The sequence below is a fragment of the Nematolebias whitei genome, chromosome 18 (assembly GCF_014905685.2).
Source record: "Nematolebias whitei isolate Nwh7 chromosome 18, NemWhi1, whole genome shotgun sequence".
Classification (NCBI taxonomy): domain Eukaryota; kingdom Metazoa; phylum Chordata; class Actinopteri; order Cyprinodontiformes; family Rivulidae; genus Nematolebias; species Nematolebias whitei.
In genome coordinates this window covers 9741131-9761618 of record NC_056515.1, presented here as the reverse complement: position 1 = coordinate 9761618, position 20488 = coordinate 9741131, and the positions used below count along the sequence as shown (strand labels likewise).

The following is a 20488-nucleotide window of genomic DNA, read 5'->3' as shown; positions in this document are numbered from 1 at the left end:
AAGTCTGGTTTCTTCATAATATCTTTTTGTCTGTTCTTAAACAATCTTAATCTTTTCCTTGACTTTTCATAACACCTTACATCACAAAACACACCTCTGTTTTGGTCCATCGACCAATCAGAAGCTCCCAAATGAACCGGAAGTAGAGCCCTTTAAATGTTGGCACTTCCTAGTTCAACCAGAGAGTTTGGAGTTCCAAAAAGTTCAGCGCAGAAGTTCAGCTCAGTCTTGAAGCTGCAGTTAAGCTCAGTCTTGAAGATGGAGTAGCAGTTCTGAAACTCAGCAGTTCCAGAGTTCATGACGGCTGGAATTCAGGATGCTGCTGAAAGAGAATCAAGCTGAACCAGAGACGATTTGGGAATTATGAACTTCTGTTTTGGATAGCCTCACGACTCCAGAGGTTTTTAGCTGTTCTCACGGAGACGCTGAAAGAGTTGAAAGGAGAGCTCTACACCAACGCTGAAACTATCATCTGCAAGGTAAAAGAGTCGATCTCAACTAAGCGTACCGTTGGCCCAAGCTAGAAAAGAAGGAGCGTGTCGGTTCTGGTTAAACAGATAAATTCCCTCACACATCTCTCTGTAGATAAACTTCATCTTTCCATCTTTAAACTCTCCTATCTGCTAGCAAATTAATCCAGATATTTTTAGAAATGTCCGAAGCAAAGTTTCACCACCGCCGTGTGGTACACGTCTGTTCTGCTGGAAGTGAAAACAACCGCCGTGTTGTTTACCACTCCTGTAAAACTGATTTATAAGCTGTCGTTATTTTCAATTTTTGCCAATTAATGTAAATGTGTGATGTGTTAAACTCGATTCTGTTAATAAATGACCCACTGTCGTGGTGAGTCAAAGATAATTAACGTCTCACGCCCACATTTTATTAAATTCAATGCACGTTTTATACAGTCCAGAAAAATGAAAGAATCCGTTTTAACAGTATGAATATATCTCATCCATATGTTCTACTACATCAGTCAGTCCTCCATTGCACGTCTACAACTGGTCCAAAATGCTGCAGCCTGATTTTTAACTGGTACAGGCTATAGAGAGCACATCACACCAGTTTTGGCCTCCCTGCACTGGCTACCCATTCACCTTCGGATCCAATTCAAAATTCTCATGTATGTTTTTAAATCACTGAACAGTTCCGCCCCATCCTATCTCACTGATCTTCTGCAGACATATGTCCCACCGCGCTCTCTGAGGTCAGCAGACCAGATGCTTCTCTCAGTCCCAGAAACCCGTCGTAAGCTCAGAGGTGACAGGGCTTTCTCTGTTGCAGGTCCACGACTGTGGAATGAGTTGCCACTGAGTGTCCGGCAGGCTCCCACACTCTCAGTCTTGAAGTCTCGCTTGAAGACCCACTTCTATTCTCTTGCCTTTAACACGGTGTGATTTGTTTGGTCCTGTCTGTACTCTACACTGTTGGCCATTTTAGTTAGCTTCTGCTGCTATTTGTATCTGTATTTTTATTTTGTTTTCCTGTCCGCTGTACATGTTTGTTTTCTTTTGTACAGCACTTTGGTTGGCCTTGTTGCTGTTTTAAGTGCTCTGTACATAAATTGGTATGGTATAGTATGTTTAGCCGTATGTCATCGTTTAACCGCTGGGTGTCCAGGTGGTGTTCAGACAATGATGTGGGCTAGTGTGGAAATGGGAAATTACTTATGGTGGGTTTAAATTCAATTAAATTAATCAGTTTATGGTGTTTACTCCCTTTTTCATTATAGATGTGTTGTCACATAGAGACAAGGTGGGTGTGGTAGTATGACGTAATTTGTTTTGGACAATGAGTAATGTGGGGTAACTTGTTTTGAACAAAGACGGGTGTGGGGTTTCACATTCTAGGGGCAGTTAGAAACTCTCCCAAAAGATACAGATAATTAAACCACTTCATCACTCTGAGGAGATGGGCCATAGGAGGAGCTCAATGTCATGGCAACAGTATGAGTGAGCACATGATTATCCAATCTAAAGAAGATCCTCCCCAAAAGGGGGACAGGCTTAGGAAAGGTTTATAACATTGTGTAATGAGGAAGTAAAGTTAGACACACTCCTGGGTAGCCATATTTAATGACCTCAAGGTGACGTACTCTGTCTGTCTCCTGAAATGCATTTTAGTCTGTGTTCTGTTTTTTGTTTAAAATAAATCCTGTTAAACTAAGGTGAAGTCTCCAGAGCAGTACCTGTCTGATCAAACGAACACGCAGAGGGAAAACTGGTTTCCCTCAACAGTTGGTGACTCCCGACGTGATCGGAATTCAGGTACACTATTTGGACACTGGGCTGTTCGACTCGGACATTGAGAGGAACAAGGCACCTCATCTTATCAGGTAAGCAGAACCTGTTTGGTCTTTGACCCGAACTCTGCATAATTCGGCCTTTAAAACTGAATTGAAAACTTGCCAATGCCTAAGGCGAACTGTCTGCTGAAATTGATAAAGGAGACAGTAAAAAAAAGGTCTAGATGCTGAGGATAAAATTAATAAAAAGGTAAGAAAAGGGGTAGAGACCCCAGAAACGGGGTTAGAGACCCCAAAATGTTCCGAGGTAGCACTTCACCCGCTCTCCGACAGGAGTCGGGACAGGCAGAAGGGCGGTTCTGCTAGCTGTGTAAATCAAACACACGAGAATTGGGGACACTCTTAAGTTTGAGAATTGACTACAAGGTCTGGGACCTCATAAAAAAAAGAGCTGTGAAGATACTACGATCTATGTTGACACAGGCTGCCAAAGATACTTAAAATGTTGATGGCAAGCATTGGAAAATAGGATTAAAAAAAAAAAGAGGGTAATAAAAAGTAAAAAAAAAAGATATAAAATAAAAAAGAGGTCTTTTTGTGTCATAAAGGGGTGAACTTGGACTCATGTGTGTGTGTTTCTGAAATAATAAGTTGGCCAAAAGAAACTTCGGTGAGAAGTCTTTGAGCTCGTTGTTTGACTAAAATCGAGGCTAAGTCAGGCCGGAAACGACCTGCAGCATTGCCCACGAGACGCCTTACGAAGCGTACTTCAAACAGCACTCAAAAAGCCGACAGAGTGAAAGAAAAGCACAAAATAAAACTGGACAGGGAACTGTGTGAACGCCCAACCATGGAGGGCGGGTACAAGGGAGAAATGAATGGTGTGAATGGAGTTCGCCACTGAGAATGTATGAAAACATATAAAACTGTGTCAGAACAAACTAAGGTTTTTTTGTCACTTCCACCAAAAGGTACAGTTTCCTAAGCTTGAAATCAGTGTACAAAATAAGAAAGTTTATTTTATAGTTGATATGGGGTCAACACATTAAGTGTTGTAACATGGAGTTTTTAACCCCTCACTTGTTGGGTGGGGTCTCTATTGTGTAATTTATTAAAATAAATAAATAAATATGAAAAGCTTAACGAAATGTGACAGTATATAAAGATACTGATAAATAAAATAAATATAATAATAACAATAATAATAAATAAATAATGAGCCAAATGACACTTGCTTGTCTTTGACTAACTTTATTTTTCAGAGCACAACAGGAACAGCTTTTATTTTGTTCCTGAGTGTGTGGAAAAGCTTCGGTGTCACTTTAAGGGAATGAGAAGCTTTTGGAATGCTTATCGCCCGCTGCTGTGAGCTGAGACTGGTATTTTGAGCCTGAAGGGAAACACACCCAGACTGGTTACGTATGTTAGGCAGTTGTTACATTTAATCACACTGCCTCAACTCTTATGGAGTTGCAGTAAGTGGATAAGGAAGTGGTATTGTTGGTATTGGCTAGAAAGTGGAAGGAGTTGGCATTGGTATGTCAGAGTGTGCAATTTTTGAGTAGAGTAAATAAACAGGAAAAGAAAAGTGGGGTTCCGCCTCCGTATGAGGGAGATAGGAAGACACCATCAGCGCCCACAGTGGTGGGGCTGTATCCGTGCCTGGACATAGATGAAGGTCAGTTGAAAGTCACATGTTTGCAGAAGGTGGAAGTTTATCAGAAAAGGGGTGAAGAGAAAGAGTTTATGGATGATATTAGTCAGAGGATGGCCAGGGAACTTAATGAGCAGGAAGAGTGGGTCAGATATATGAGACAGGCGCATGGAGGAAGAGAGGAGATCAGCTGAGAAACAGACAGAAGGAACTCAGGAAGATGAGGAATGATGGAAAGACGAAGGCAGAGACATGTTGTGGAGCTGAAGGTGGTGCGGAGAAGTTGTCAGGAACAGTGGTGAGGAAGAAGAGTGAGTCAAAGGTCACAGGAAAGAAGGGGAAGAATACAGGAGGTGGTACAGGAAGGATTAAGGTAACAGGTTATATGATAGGGACGTTGAGAGACAGCTAGGAAGACTCAGATGACGAGAAAGTAAAAAGTGAGCAATATAGGTCAGCTAGACAGTCACGTCAAACACAGTTTTTTAACTATGACAAACTAGGCAGCCCGTCTAGTTCAGGGTTGGACGCTGTGCAGCCAGAGGTGACAGAGGACGAGGTTGTTGGTGATCCAGCTTCACAGGGGTTGAATTGTATACTTATTAGGGTTCCAGGCCCTGGAGGGGGACAGGCCAGGTATAAACCTTTTGCTATTGGTGATGTGTAGGCGATAGTAGAAAAGTTGCCCCCACTGTCAGAGGGTGGAGGACGTTGGTTGGATCAGCTTAATACATTCACACTCCATGAGAACATGCACACACACACACACACACACACACACACATACACACAATCAAGCTGTGCTGAGGTATGCAGACTTACACAGAACATGGAAAGAGATTATCAAATTTTGGCATAAGTTGACCACATTACAATTAAGTGTCCTCACCTATTTCTAAGAAGGGAAATTGAGGATGTGTTTATAATGGAAGATTTTATGATGTTACGTAGAGTATAGGGAATTTTTGCTTTAATTTTGGTTTCAGTGTTAAATGAGAGTTTTCACTTTTTATTTAAATGAGTGTTTTTAAAAGTAGTTATGCAAACCAGGATGCAGGATGGCTCGGATGGAGGTGGATGCTGGCAGATAATCTAAAATAGAACTTTCTAACAGATATTATTTGCATTTTATTTTAATTTTTTTTTATTGGTCCTTTTTTCTCCTTTCAGCAGGTTAATCATAGAGGGTTTTTGGATCAGGACAGTGACTCTGGCAACGGCACACATAAACACACACACACACACACACACACACACGTAGTTTTCATTTAGATCCAGAGTCAGATGTCATGATGTGCCCAGAGCAGACTCAAACAGCATCGTAGTGTTACATCATGAACCTCTGGTTTTGATCACCAAATAAAATATCACATGTGTACTGGTTGACACAAAAACTACATCTGCTACCAAATGTGACTTATGAGAACACCTTACTGTAGCAACAATAAAAGAACTGATGATTTGAAGTCCGTGACTGAAAGGCATCCTGTTCAGCTATGCAACAAGCTGATGGCTCAAACTAAGCTATGTGAAACGTTGTCCAGATGAGGACCTGGACTAAACCTCAACAGCACATCCAGACAAGTCTCGCTGTATGAACTGTGGTGCTGCACACAGATGACTGAACTCTTGAACTCTTGAACATACAGTATGTCCAGATGGGAGGAGACTAACAGCAAAATAACAGCGGTGGTCAAGCTGTCAAAAGTCACTAACAAAAACTGCAGCCTGCGTAAAGTGTCAGCTCCGCATGTGGTCTGTGATGGTGAGGTAATAACAAGTTTTTCATGATCAGCGCTGCATTGGCTGTGACATGAATAAAACACTCACATAGACCCATTCTTCAGACGTATATATAAAAGCATGACACATAGATAACAGATCAGGCTAACATGAGGATTTTTAACTGAATATAATAATACTGATGTGGACTGCTGGATAAACTGCCTTTTCCAATTACTCATAGATGAAAAAGTATTTGGAACATGGAAATTTGGTTACCTCATATTCTTATATAAAAATGAATAATGCTGGCCCCAGAGCAAAAATATTTACTTTTTCATTCATTTAACTTTTGTTTTTACAGGTTAGTCTCATTGAGTCACGAGGACTCATTTACAAGAGAGACCTGTACCAGAAACCTGACTTGGATTGAGTTTGCTACATGCTTTTTAAATTAAATATCTGTCTGCTTTCACCTATGAGTGAGATCATTTCAGCAGGTCTGGTTTGCCACAAGGGATGAAGTTTATTTAGTTATTAATTGTTTCAGCTACAAATGATATTGGAGCTATGCTAAGTCATTTAGCTTTATGGTTTTAAAGTCTAGGTTGAATGTGCTAGTTTTCATAGTCTTACAACTACACCATTTAATAGAGTTCTAGTTCGAATCATTCTGAAACTATACATTAAGACTGACAAGGTTTTTAAGGTTGATATGTGAGTTGATAAATTGTAGCAAAACAATAGATGTTTCAAAGGGGGAGGTCTGAAAACTGTTCTTAAAACAACTCGTATAAGAAAGGGTTCTTAACAAACAGCTCATACAATGATTAGATCATTAGTTATACAAAAATAATATCTTGGGTTTTTACATTTGTCACACAGTAAACAGAAACACACTCCAGTGGCCTGTGTTGTTGAGTCTGTCTGAGAAAGGGTTCAAGGTGAGCACGAGATGCAGGTTGCCAGGCATTGTTGTGTTTCTGGGACGTTTGTTGTCAGCATTTAGGATAAGGGATGTCACAGTACACAGGACAACGATCTTACATCACCCAAAGCCAAATAATGTTAAAGACCTGCTGTCATGTTTAGGTCTTAGAGGGTTTAGCAAACACCACATTCCTAATTATACAAGCCTCACCCAACCATTCAGGACACTATTGAATGACAGAGAACCAGATTTAACTTTTTTAGATTTTCTACCTGGGTTATTGAGCATGCATCAGGATATTTTTTCTTAGATATTTCTGAAACAGGACACTGTGAATGGTGTACTGTTCCAGAAAAAGGGGGAGAAAGAACAGTGATTGGTGTACATTAGCATTATACTAAACAACACAGAGGACCTTTTCATAGATGGATGTTGTTACAAGCACCCTGCTGAAAGCAGGATACGCAGTGGTTAGAAGAAATGGAACAGTGTGGAGGAGTCCGAACAACAAATTTGCCACCACTGAGAATTAAGGATTAGATCATTTGTGTGTAAATAGGAATTCTTAAGTTTTTACTTTTGCAGAAATAACTTTTATTATATACACACGTATACAGCCAATCAGAAGCCTATGAACCACATTGTATTTGTACACAGCCTCTTATAAAAACAAGTAAAACTGCTTGAAATGTAGTTTTAGAACTAAAATATTTTTATAAGTGTAGATTCTAAGCTCACCTGGATAAAGACATTTTCCGCATGTTTTAATGACTAAGGAGCTCCTACTAACAGCTATACCTGTTTATCTTCCGTTGGAATGTGTACAGGAAGGTTCCAGAAGCTTCAAGGTCTGCGGAGGACGCCCCTAGACCCAGCCGAATCTAAACACAGACCCTCGAAATGGATTTGGTCAAAGGTGGATCTATGTTCTTAAATACATTTGATTTGATTTTGTTTGACTTTACTTGACTTGACTGGACTGAAAAGAAATTAAATTGGGTTTTCATGTATAGAGTATGCTAACCACATTTTTTACTACTGTTTTGTAGTCATGGATTGTTAACCTTTTTTCCTTGTTTTTGTTTCACCTGAACAGATCTGCGGCGAAGCAATGGACGGCCTGAATAAAATTAACTGATTTTGACTTTCTTTCATTATTCAGTGGAATTAAATGTTTAATGTTGTATTGCACTGTTTTTACAATGATGTAACCAAAGAAAATATATATTTTCTGCGCAAGCGTTTAATGAGATTTTTCTCTACAGACTGAATGAGGTAAGAAAAATAAATTAATTATACTAACTAACTGTTTGTACCAGGAATCTTGAGGAACCTGTTGGACTCAGGACCCTGGGGGCTCCCCTGTCACCTGGCTTGGAGAACTGAAACCAGACTGGGTCTGGCATGTTGTTTTCTGGGAAGGTTTTCTATTGTTGTGGTGATTCATCTCTGCTAAACTGGTATGGGAACTAACATATGTGGGCAGGGTCCTATTATTTTGTTTGTCTCTTTGTGCTATTTTCTGATCATATCCAGCTCTGCAGTTGAACACCACAGGGATGACTTCCAGGTGTATCAAGCAGGCTGAAAGAATTGACCCCACCTAGGAGACTGGGTTTTTCTCAAGGACCTCTGCCAGAAGCATTGGAAGTTGAAATGCTGACTGAAACCATTCCAGGTCCTGCTGACAACACACTCAGCTGATTTAAAGATCACGAAGAGGACTACTTGGATTCATGCCAGCCACTGCAGATGGTTCTTGGGTCCACCACCAGACTAGCTGTAAAGAACCATCAACTGCCCTCTCAACCACAGGGCAGAATAATTCCTGAGGACAAGTGATATGAAGACCCACACTGTATCGAGACCAGTGACTCGATAAGCCCAGAAAGCCCCAATACACCCCTTCTAGCCCACTTTGTCAGGGCAAGTGGCCTGACACAAAATAGTCAGAGGCTAACAAAAGGAGAACTGAGTCTCCAAGCCCTGGCACACACACACACACATACACACACACACACAAACAAACAAACACAGACACAAACAAAACAAACAAAAAACACTGAACTGAACTGAACTCTCTGCCCATCGCCGACAGAAGACGGACATACCACATATAGGACGCCCCAACACGCACACAGGTCACCTTACTTGTTGAAACACGCTGATATAGAGACTTTGACACACATGAAGACATCTCCGCGATCCTAGTAATTGTATATCGCTGAGCATCAAAGGATCCCTCACCTGGGCGGCCTCCCAACACAATGAAGTGCAGAAACGCCGAGGGAGTAATTTAAAATTGTGGTGGTTGTCTTTTATTTGGTCATTTTGGGAGAACAGAGTACAAAAGTTTTTATTAAAAAAAGGCTCACAACCAATAGTTGAGAAAAAACCTTTTCTTGTTTTCAAATACAAAGGGGTTTGTTACAAAATCACAGGAGAATCACCTTGGTTATGGGGATTTTAGTATGGATAATATGGGACATTATTTTCTTGTGTGAATTTTTACGTGGGGATGAACCTTTCCGGGAATTAAGATATTTTATGGTTGTTTGGTATGGTATGGTATAAAGTTTATTCATTTTAAAAATACAAAACAGTTTTATAACTATATAAAAAAATACAAGAGATTTAAAATGAAAGGCAGCAGAAAGAAGAAAAAATCTTATTATATCTGCCCCTTTTTTCAAACAATTAGTTCAACCATAATAATTTTCAAGTAAACTTCAAGTCAAGTTTAAAGTAACAAAGTAACCTAGTACCCTAGTATTTAATTATATCTATAAAATCATCAAACACTGAATGATGTTTTGTTAGAAAAGGAGTTCAGAGGACTTAGAGGGAATGATCTGTTCTACATTTGTAAAAGATGCTGAGTGGGCCATTGCAGGCTGTCGTCATAAGGGGCGTGAGGCGATGTCGTGTTTTCCTTCCACAAAGACAGAAACAAACCATCAGCCCTGGGAGGTTTTTCCATGGCATTCACCCAGCATCCAAGGAAGTAAAACACAAATACTAGCCTTATACATGTCATCCTTACTCTAAGAATGAAAAGTAATCTTATTATTTTCAATGCATAGCTTAATGTTTGTACCTTTCTAGGTTGGCCTCTTTTGGGGGAGGCCAAAAGGGGGAATTGTGGAAATGGAAATTACTTATTTACTTATGGTGGGTTTAAAGTCAATTAAATTAATCAGTGTTATGGTGTTTACTCCCTTTTCATTATAGATGTGTTGTCACATAGAGACAAGGTGGGTGTGGTAGTATGACGTAATTTGTTTTGGACAATGAATAATGTGGGGTAACTTGTTTTGAACAAAGACGGGTGTGGGTTTCACATTCTAGGGGCAGTTAGAAACTCTCCCAACAGATACAGATAATTAAACCACTTCACTCTGAGGAGAAGGGCCATACAACAGTATGAGTGAGCACATGATTATCCAATCTAAAGAAGATCCTCCCCCAAAGGGGGACAGGCTTAGGAAAGGTTTATAACATTGTGTAATGAGGAAGTAAAATTAGACACACTCCTGGGTAGCCATCTTTAATGACCTCAAGGTGACGTACTCTGTCTGTCTCCTGAAATGCATTTCAGTATGTGTTCTGTTTTTCTGTTTTGTCTTGTGCTTTAACTTTGTTTAAAATAAATCCTATTAAACTAAGGTGAAGTCTCCGGAGCAGTACCTGTCTGATCAAACGAACACGCAGAGAGAAAACTGGTCTCCCTCAACACTACATAGATAACTGGAGTTCTTTCTGGGGAAAACCTGGTCTGATGCGGAGAGATGGCATCCATCCCACTTTGGACGGAGCCGCTCTTCTTTCTAGAAATATGGCTGATTTTGTTTATCCCCCAAATTATTGACAACCCAGGGTCCAGTCCAGGAAGCAGAGTTGTAGTCCTCCACGCCTCTCTGCTGCTTCTCCTCTGTTACCCACCCACACCCACATTGAAACAGTGTCAACTCACACACAGCTCAAATTAAATAAACCAAACATCAGCTTTTAAAATATAAACCATAAAAATCTGATTAAAATAAACGCAGTTACTTTATGAGAGCAAAATCATAAAATCATTAAATGTTTATTATTGAAAATCAGATCGCTTTCCTCTAAATCCCTGTTAGTTAATGAACTGATAACTGATCATCGTATTGATTTATTCTGTCTGACAGAAACTTGGCTACAACAGGAGGATTTTTTTAGTATAAATGAATCCATCCATCCATCCATTATCTTTTACCCGTTTATTCCATTTTGGGTCACGGGGGTCGCTGGTGCCCATGTCCAGCAATCACTGTGCGAGGGGCGGGGTACACCCTGGACAGGTCGCAAGTCCATCACAGGGCCACATAGAGACAGACAAATGAGACAAACAACCATTCACTCTCTAACTCACACCTAGGGACAATTTAGAGTTACCAATCAGCCTAACATGCATGTTTTTGGTCTGTGGGAGGAAACCGGAGTACCCAGAGAAAACCCACGCATGCACGGAGAGAACATGCTAACTCCACCCAGAAAGGCCCCTGGACAGGGGTTTGAACCAGGAACCTGTTCGCTGAGAAGCAGCAGCTCTACCAGTTGCGCCACCATGCTGCCAGTATAAATGAATCCACTCCTGTTAATTATTTAATTTTTCATGTTCCTAGAACAACTGGTCGAGGTGGAGGAGTAGCTACTATTTTTCAGTCAGGATTATTGATTAATGCCAAACCAGTTATTAGTTATCATTCTTTTGAATCACTGTCTCTCAGTCTTTCTCATCCAAAATGGAAATCAGAAAAGCCACTTTTACTAGTTGTTATATATCGTCCACCAGGCGCTTACTCTCAGTTTTTGTCTGAATTCTCTGAATTCTTAACTGACTTACTATTAAATACTGATAAAATCATCATAATGGGTGATTTCAATATTCATGTAGATGTTGAAAGTGATAGCTTAAACATAGCCTTTAATAATTTAATAGACTCATTTGGTTTTACCCAAAACGTCCGCACATCTACTCATTCTTATCATCACACTCTTGATTTAGTTCTGACATATGGTATAGAGATTAAGGACTTGGTAATAGTTCCTCAAAACTCAATTCTGTCCGACCATTTTTTAATAACCTTTGAGTTTACATTAAATGACTACACAGTCACTGAGAGTAAATTTCATCTCAGCATATGCTTATCAAATTTAACAAATCTCTTTCATCAATGTTTTCCTTTGTCTTGCAGACTAATGCATCAGAGAACAGTGACTTAGATCATCTAGTTGATCATCTTACAACTTCAATGCAAACTTCACTTGATAAAATTGCTCCACTGAAAAAGAAAGTAATCAGTCAGAGGAAACTGGCTCCTTGGTTAATTTCTGAGTTACATACTTTAAAGCAGGCATCTAGAAACCAGGAGAGAAAATGGCGTTCTACTAATGTTGAAAAATTTTATTTAACTTGGAAAGATAGTCTGCTAACATATAAAAAAGCTCTCCGTAAAGCTAGAACTTTATATTACTCATCGTTAATAGAGGAGAATAAAAACAACCCTAGGTTTCTGTTTACTACTATTGCTAGACTAATTAAAATTCCCATTTCTGTTGAATCATGTATCCCTACAACTATAAGTAGTGATGACTTAATGAGATTCTTTATAAATAAAATTATTTCAATTGGAGAGAAAATTCAAACCATCCTTCCTTCATACTATCTCTAGTCCCCTGTCAAATGAGGCAACTTAAAAATTTCACTAGAGCCTGATTTATGTTTGGACAGTTTTTGTCCTGTTGAGCTCTCTGACTTGTCAAAAATAATAACCTCATCGAAACCATCCACATATCTGCTAGATCCCATCCCAACCAGAGTGTTTAAAGAGGTATTTCCCCTAATTAATGTCCACATTTTGGATCTACTTAATTTGTCTTTAATGTATGGTTATGTACCACAGAGCTTTAAGGTTGCTGTAATTAAACATTTACTTATGAAGTCTGACCTTGATTCAGGAATTTTGGCCAACTATAGACCTATAGTTGGTCAAAAATGTAACTTTCATCTCAAAAATTCTAGAGAAAATAGTTGCAGGTTAGTTGCGTGAACATCTACAAAGAAATAATCTGTTTGAAGAGTTTCAGTCAGGGTTTAGAGCTCATCATAGCACAGAAACAGCACTAGTAAAAATCAGTAATGATATTCTCATGGCCTCAGACAATGGACTTGTGTCTATACTGGTCCTGTTAGACCTTAGTGCTGCATTTGATACAGTTGATCACAATATTTTACTACAGAGGCTTGAATATGATATTGGGATTACAGGAACGGCTCTAAAATGGTTTAAATCTGATAGATACCAGTTTGTAAATGTAAATAATAAATCTTCTTCAGACACCAAAATTATTCATAGAGTTCCTCAGGGCTCAGTGCTTGGGCCAATACTCTTTACTTTTTATATGCTTCCATTAGGTAAAGTTATTAAACAGCATGGGATAAATTTCCATTGTTATGCTGATGACACACAATCATATTTGTCCATTAAATCCAATCGGCTACTTAGACTACAAGCATGTCTTAAAGACATAAAAACCTGGATGACCCTTAATTTTCTTCTGTTGAACACAGACAAAACTGAGGTTTTGGACCTGAGTACCTTAGGAATGAATTTTTCAGTCTTTCTCCCTCCTTAGATGGCATTAATATGTCCTCCAACTCTAATGTTAAAAATCTTGGTGTTATTTTTGATTAGGACATGTCTTTTATCCCTCACATTAAAAACATTACTAGAACTGCCTTCTTCCACCTGCATAATATCATTAAAATTAGAAGCATCTTATCTAAAAATGATGCAGAAAAACTGGTCCATGCATTTGTCACGTCTAGACTGGACTATTGCAATGGTTTATTATCTGGATGTCCAAATACTTCTTTAAAACATCTTCAGTTGATCCAAAATGCTGCTGCCAGAGTCTTAACCAGAGTTAGTAGGAGAGATCATATTTCTCCAGTTTTAGCTTCTCTCCATTGGCTCCCCGTCAAGTCCAGAATAGAAATCAAAATCTTACTTCCAACCTACAAAGATCTCAACAACCTGACTCCATCTTATATTACAGATCTTATTGTTCCATATTTTCCTAACAGAGCACTTTGATCTCAGACTTCAGGTTTACTTGTGGTTCCTAGAATTTACAAAAACAGAATGCGAGGCAGATCTTTTAGTTATCAGGCTCCTCTCTTGTGGAACCAACTTCCAATCTCTGTCTGTGAGGCTGACACATTATCCAGTTTTAAAACTAGGCTTAAGACTTTCCTTTTTGCTAAATCCTATAGTTAGGGTCAGCTTGGGTTTCCTGAGCTGTCCCTTAGTTATGCTGATATAGGCTTAGACTGCTGGAGGACAAACTGACCACAATTTTCACTCTGCTACTGTCTTTACTTACTCTGCTCAACCTGTTTGGTATTTGTAATTGTTTTTCTATCTTTAACATGTGTTTTTTGTCATTCAAATACACCTGGACCTATACCTGGACCTACCATTCTGTGTTCGTCTGTCTCTCCTTCCTGTCCTCTCAACCAGCCGGTCAAAGCAGATGGCCGCTTGTCCTGAGCCTGGTTCTGCTGGAGGTTTCTTCCTTTTAAAAGGGAGTTTTTCCTTTCCACTGTTGCCACTGTGCTTGCTCAGGATGGGAGACTGCAACAAAGCCAAGATTCAACTTTCAAGATTTCAAGATTCAAGACATATATTGTATTATTGTATTGTATTGTTCATGATGCAACCACCAATCACTGAGCTACCTGAGCCCTCTATGTGGCGCAGAGGGCTGCCATCTAGGGCACAGCTAGGTGGGGGGTTAAAGGTCTAGCTTAAGGGTCCAGAGTGGGGGCAAAGTATGGTGGGCTTTACCTTTCCTACCCAAAATGGGATTTTACTGTCAAGGGTATTGGAAGTAGCGAGCACTCACTTACAGGCTCACCTTCTCTAACCTCTGTGTCACCACTCCCCTAAAGGCCTTGAATTACTTTTGGACTGAACTGACACAAACTGGATGCATTTACATTTTGATCTGGAACGAATTTACATTTTGATCTGGAACTGGACTGTTGTAGAACTGTCTTCAACTTGTTTTTTTCTAATGTACTTTTGATAAGGACTGTTAGGACTGTCATGTTTCAATACACTGGGTACTCAAGCCCCCAGTATACTCCCGCATACGTACGTCCGCGCGGAGGTACGCACGTACGTACGCGTAGGTTTGAGACTTCATACTCGAGCGTCCACCAGAGCAGCTATGCAGACAAAATGCGTTTACCTTCGGGACAAATTGAGGTCGCCTATTGGTCATTTGCTGATACGCCTACTTGATTGATCGACAGGTCAAAAAAAAAAAAAAAAAGAGAGCCGTCAGCCCCAGCTGCATCGGTGTTCTGTGTTTATAAGTTGTTAATAAAAAGTTCTAAAAATTTTTTAAAAATTTAAAAACAAGGAGCGCTGGCCCTTTAGCCCACACATCAGACCAGCCCAACAGGAAATCTCCAGACCCTCCCGCAGCCACGCTGGGACTGATTTTAATTTGCTTGTGACAAATTCCTTCATTTCTCACCATTTCAGTCATGGCATTAACGGAGGAGGAAGAGATCACTTGCCTTTTGGAAAAAACTAAACAAAAGAAAAGGCCAGATCAGGGATGAAGAAGGGGAATTTAATACATTGGTGTCTCATACAAAACAATCCGTCGCCGGGCAGTTTATTGCACGACACCATGTATGCATATGCGGTCATAAAAATTGAGCTTTGTGCAGACATGCCCTGCAGAGGTATGCACGTACGTACATACGTGCGTACCTCCGCATACGGATGCACGCGGGATTATACTGGGGGTTTTATCAGACTGAAGGGGGATTTCCTTGTCATTAGCATTGACTGCATTGTTCTGATAATGCTGACACAACAGAAAAATGGCTAAAACTTTGTCAAATCTGCCAATGGGGCAGTTGTGGCTGAGTGGTTAGAGCAGTCGTCCTCCAATGCGAGAGTTGGGGGTTCGAATCCACCAGCAGTCACATGTCAAAGTGTCCCTGGACAAGACTCTGAACCCCTCGTTGCCTCTGATGTGTGTCCCATCAGTGTATGAATGTGATAAAGCACTGATTAGTCTCTTTAGAATGATTTGTTCAATTAGCTTTATATAGATCTAGTAGAGTGCTGTATGAATGGGTAAATGAGGACACAGATTGTAGTGTAAAGCGCCTTGAGTATCTTGAAATAAGATAGAAAGGTGCTATATAAGTACAGTCCATTTACCATTTACCAATATTAAGCTAAACTTTGATGTTGTAGTAAGATTCATCCTCAACACACTCTGAGTGCTAACAAGATCTCACAATTTAGCATAAAATTAAACCAAAATGGCTAGCTCTGTCCCTATGGCATAAAAGATGGCGGGTGATATGCATTCTTTCAAAGAGTGTTGGGCCTTTAACTTTGTTTCTTCTTGCCTCCATCTCACGTCCCTTCAGTCACTGTCCTCTGATGCTTCCTTTGCACATCGTTCTCAAAGTTCTAAACCTGATGATCCAATTGTGTAACAAGGCTCGGGTTATTCAAGCAGAAGAAACAATCTCCCATGTCTACCCATCAGTTCCATTTTCCTCTTTTCTCACTCACCAGTAACAAGGGAAGGAAAATGCAAGACAACTTTAGAGGATGAAGAGGATTGCAAGGGAAAAAAGCTGAAGAGCAAAGAGTGGAGGTGATGTGATGAGAGAAGGGCAAATTACAAGATGGATAAGCTCTTGAGAAGAGAGGAGGAGATCTATATATTTTTTTCAATTAAGCGGACATGCCTTATTGATGTTTGTGCAACAAAACCAGCGGCTTTGTAGGGCGATACAGGGGCAGCACATTGCTCTGATTCAGACACGACAGTTGACTTTTTTCTCAGCCAGACCCCTTGATTCTCCACCCGCCTGTCAAGCTGTCTTTCCATCAGATTATTAGTCTCACCCTGAGAAATTAGACAATGCAATCCAGCCAACCTGTAGGCACAGCAACAACTGTGATAAAAATGTGCACACTAACACACAAGCGCACAACAGCGAGCCTGCTCGGTGACATTAGATCTCTGCGGGAGGAGCTCATTAAACACCGACAGTGAGCAGGAGCCAGCGATGGATGCAGAGCATGACACAGTGTGTGCGTGAGTTTTACATGGTGAGCAGCTGGGCATGAACAAGAAGACGGAGTCCTGCTGTGAAATGATTCATGAATTCACTTGAACATGTGAGAGCACATTCCTGCCTCGTGAGGTTCATCTCCTTTCCTGTGGATATTGGAGTTTAGGACGTCATGACTTGAAAAAGATAGTCCCAAATGTGATCACGTATCGAGCGAGTGGAGAACGGCCCCCATGGATGGGTGTGTGGCAGCTCAGTCCTTTTGGATTCTCAAAGATTGGATTAAAAGAAAATAAAGAAAAAATGTTGAAATTATCTGGAACATAGTGTTCAGTAAGATTTATGGGATATGTTTATATTTGTTTTAATTGTGATGACATTATAAACTGTTGACGGAGACTATGAGTAGAAAATCCAGGAACCTGACAGATTTTAAGGACTACAGATAATGTTTACTACTTTAATTCAATTCAGTTCAAAAATACTTTATTAATCCCAAAGAGAAATTGTGTTGTCATAGCTCATCATCCTGGTTCCATTCAAGAGCTGTATGGTAAATGGACTGTACTTATATAGCGCCTTTCTATCTTGTTTCAAGATACTCAAAGCGCTTTACACTAGAATCTGTGTCCTCATTTACCCATTCATACAGCACTCTACTAGATCTCTACAAAGCTAATTGAACAAATCATTCTAATGAGACTAATCAGTGCTTCAGATCACATTCATACACTGATGGGACACACATCAGAGGCTATGAGGAGTTCAGTGTCTTGCCCAGAGACACTTCAGCATGTGACTGCTGGTGGATTCGAACCCCCAACTCTTGCATTGGAGGACGACTGCTCTAACCACTCAGCCACAGCTGCCCCAAGTTGTTGTAGATACTGATAGATGTGGACAGGAAGGATCTCCTGCAACGAATCCAAAGAATCTGGTCACAGATTCTCATCCATCCACCTGGATCCTTCTTGCTGTCAGAACCGGCGGGACTCTTGGTCCTCCTGGGCAGCCGGACTGCCTGAATGCCGGGCAGAACTCCTCCCTGAGTGATGGTCACTTCTCCCAGCAGTCTGCCGAGCTCCTTGTCGCAACAAAAACACAGCTGAAGGTGCTGGGGGATGATCCTGGTCCTCCCGTTGTCAAGAGACGAGTTTCCCATCAGCTCCAGAATCTCAGCACTCAGGTACTTGAGCACCACTGCCAGGTTGACGGGAATTCATCCAAGGCGCCTCCTTTTCAACTCATTTGTGATTTGGGGCTGTACTACAGTGTGGTCAAAAAACACCTTATTGCCATGGTTACACATCAAAACAAATGCCCAAAAGTAAAAAGGTTTTGGTAAGAATCCTTCCAGCTACACAGCATCTGACACCAGGGTAAATGATCATCCAAAAAAGCGATTTACATCCAGAAAAAAGAGGAATCAATGATTTCAAAATCAATAACTCAGAATGAAAGTAACAGAGCTGCTCCAACATGCAGCCACCCCGAGCAGCGCGCTTAGAACTAAAGGAGTGCACATCACTTGGTGTCTTTCATATCACAGTTTACTCATTTTGGTCAAACCTCATAATTATTCACAATCTCATGCAATACTGTGAGATTTTGCAAGACATTGTAGAACTCAGAGTTTGTGTTTTGAATGACCCTCAGCCACTTCCACACTAGATTTTAGTTAAACATCTGTAAAACTGCTGTTATAATCATTTATGTATGAACAAAGATTGGTTGTAGCAGCCAACGTGAACTGAATAACTAAATGTTAAAGAAGTTTAAATGTTCATCCAATAAATTCTTTGAGCGTTTCATTACAATTTTTCCAGCAGTTCATGAGAAGTTTTGCTGACAGTCAGTTTTGAATTCAATTTTTTTGTTCAACAGAAAAATTATATTTCTACAAAACAGTTACATCAAATATGCTGCTGCTATCTGTGCTTGAAAAAACACAAATATACCAGTTAAAATCCAAACCACGTGAAAATGATTATGATGAACGGTTTATAAAATAGAATTTGCAATAACCTCTGCAAAGTTTTGGATATTTAACGATAAAGGAGTTAAACTAATTCTTTCCCATTTCTGTTAAATGCAGGTCTATTTGAAAATCAAAGTCCATGCTCAATAATCCAGGTAAAAATCCAACAGAGTTCAGTCAGATCATCTGGACGGTTTCTTTTTTTGTTGAGATGTTTCGTCCTTCATCCAAAGGACTTATTCAGTCCGAGGAGCTACAAACAAACCCCGTCCCACAAGCAGCACACTCCCATAATGGACCAACTAGTTTGCTGGAAATAAGATGGTGTCTGGGGCCTGCCCTCTTCCTCGTTGACTCCTCTTTGGATGAAGGACGAAACTTCTCAAAAAATGAAATAAAAATGAAACTGTCTAGATGATCTGACTGAACTTTGTTGGATTTTTACCTGGATTATTGAACATGAACTTTGATGTTTTGAACCACTTTGGCTATGGCTGCCTCAGAGGAGTCAAACATCAACAAACATCAAACAAATAACAAACACCAACAAACATTTGCTAATAATAGTTAATAGTATTTTTTTCTAAAGTATAACCTAAAGCTAAAATCAACAAATGGGCAACTATAGACTAATCAAATTTGAGCTAAAACTATGATTATGATCAAAATCACAGCTCAAAACTAAAATATAAAAACTATATATAAATGGCTAAAATAGTCATAGGTAAAAGTTAAAATTACCTAAACTTTAAATACAATTGGAAAACCATATATTCATGTTAAAATTAGATAACCCATAGATACAAGATTAAATAAGTAAATAAGTAGCTGAAATTTAAATGGAAACAAATACAGTGAAGCTGATTTAAGAAAAATAACTTCTGAAGAAACCTAAGATACATACGATAATGTTACAGAGTTTGATGATTTGTTGAACATGAAGGTTTCTGTTGGTGTCTCAATTGTTTAAGTAAAATATTCCATCACTTTATTAATTTTTCAAATGTTGCATCTTCCCTCCCTCTTCCCCAGTTCCTGCAAACAAAAGCACTCCTCATCATCGTGCTCCCACCACCATGCTTCACTGGTTTCAGCATGATGAGAGGTGTGAGGATTGTACATGGTGTTCTCCTTGATGGTTAAAAATACTTTTCCAGCTTCCTCTGACCACAGAAACTTCATCCACAGCAGACATTCCAAACAGCGCAGTCTTTTCTTTTTTTTTAGTTTTTTTTCTGGATGATCTTTCATGAAACCACAGCAGACCCATGATGGACCGCATGCATCTCTGCAGAGCTTCTCAGCCCGAGTTGCTGTAAATAAAAACCTCAGTTACTCTGCACATCAGCAAGGTCGTTTCTTTTTCACAAGCGCTCCAAACACAGGAAGAAACGGTGCCAAACAATAAAACCTCATGAACACAAAGATGTTTTCACGCGCTCATCAGTCTTCATGCACGGTGTTTCCTGCTCACACCGTGCTGCACAAAAACTTCCCTATCCCCACTTTACTGTTTTTTTCTTCTGCTGACTCTCTGCCTCCCCCTCCTCCCCGCCGCGCGTCTCTCACTCCTCGCGCGTTTAACCGCCAGTACAGCTATTGCTGCGCCTGTTGACAGGTGATCTCTCCCTCTGCATTCAGCCCACGCACACGAGTGGGCTCCTCCGGCGCATACACTCTTCTGTCAGAAAAAAAATAGCGTGCCTGCAATCCAGGACTGTGCCAAAGCGATTGGGGTGGTGTGTGTGTGTGTGTGTGTGTGTGTGTGTGTGTGTGTGTGTGTGTGGGGGGGGGGGGGGGGGGGG

The 20488-nt window shown here is 40.2% G+C and overlaps 1 protein-coding gene across 1 annotated transcript in view; it reads right to left on the bottom strand.

Annotated features, from left to right (window-relative positions):
• LOC119424635 (seizure 6-like protein) overlaps nucleotides 1–20488 on the bottom strand; it is a 337403-nt gene that overhangs the window by 316252 nt on the left and 663 nt on the right. The gene's annotated exons all lie outside the window — the stretch shown is intronic.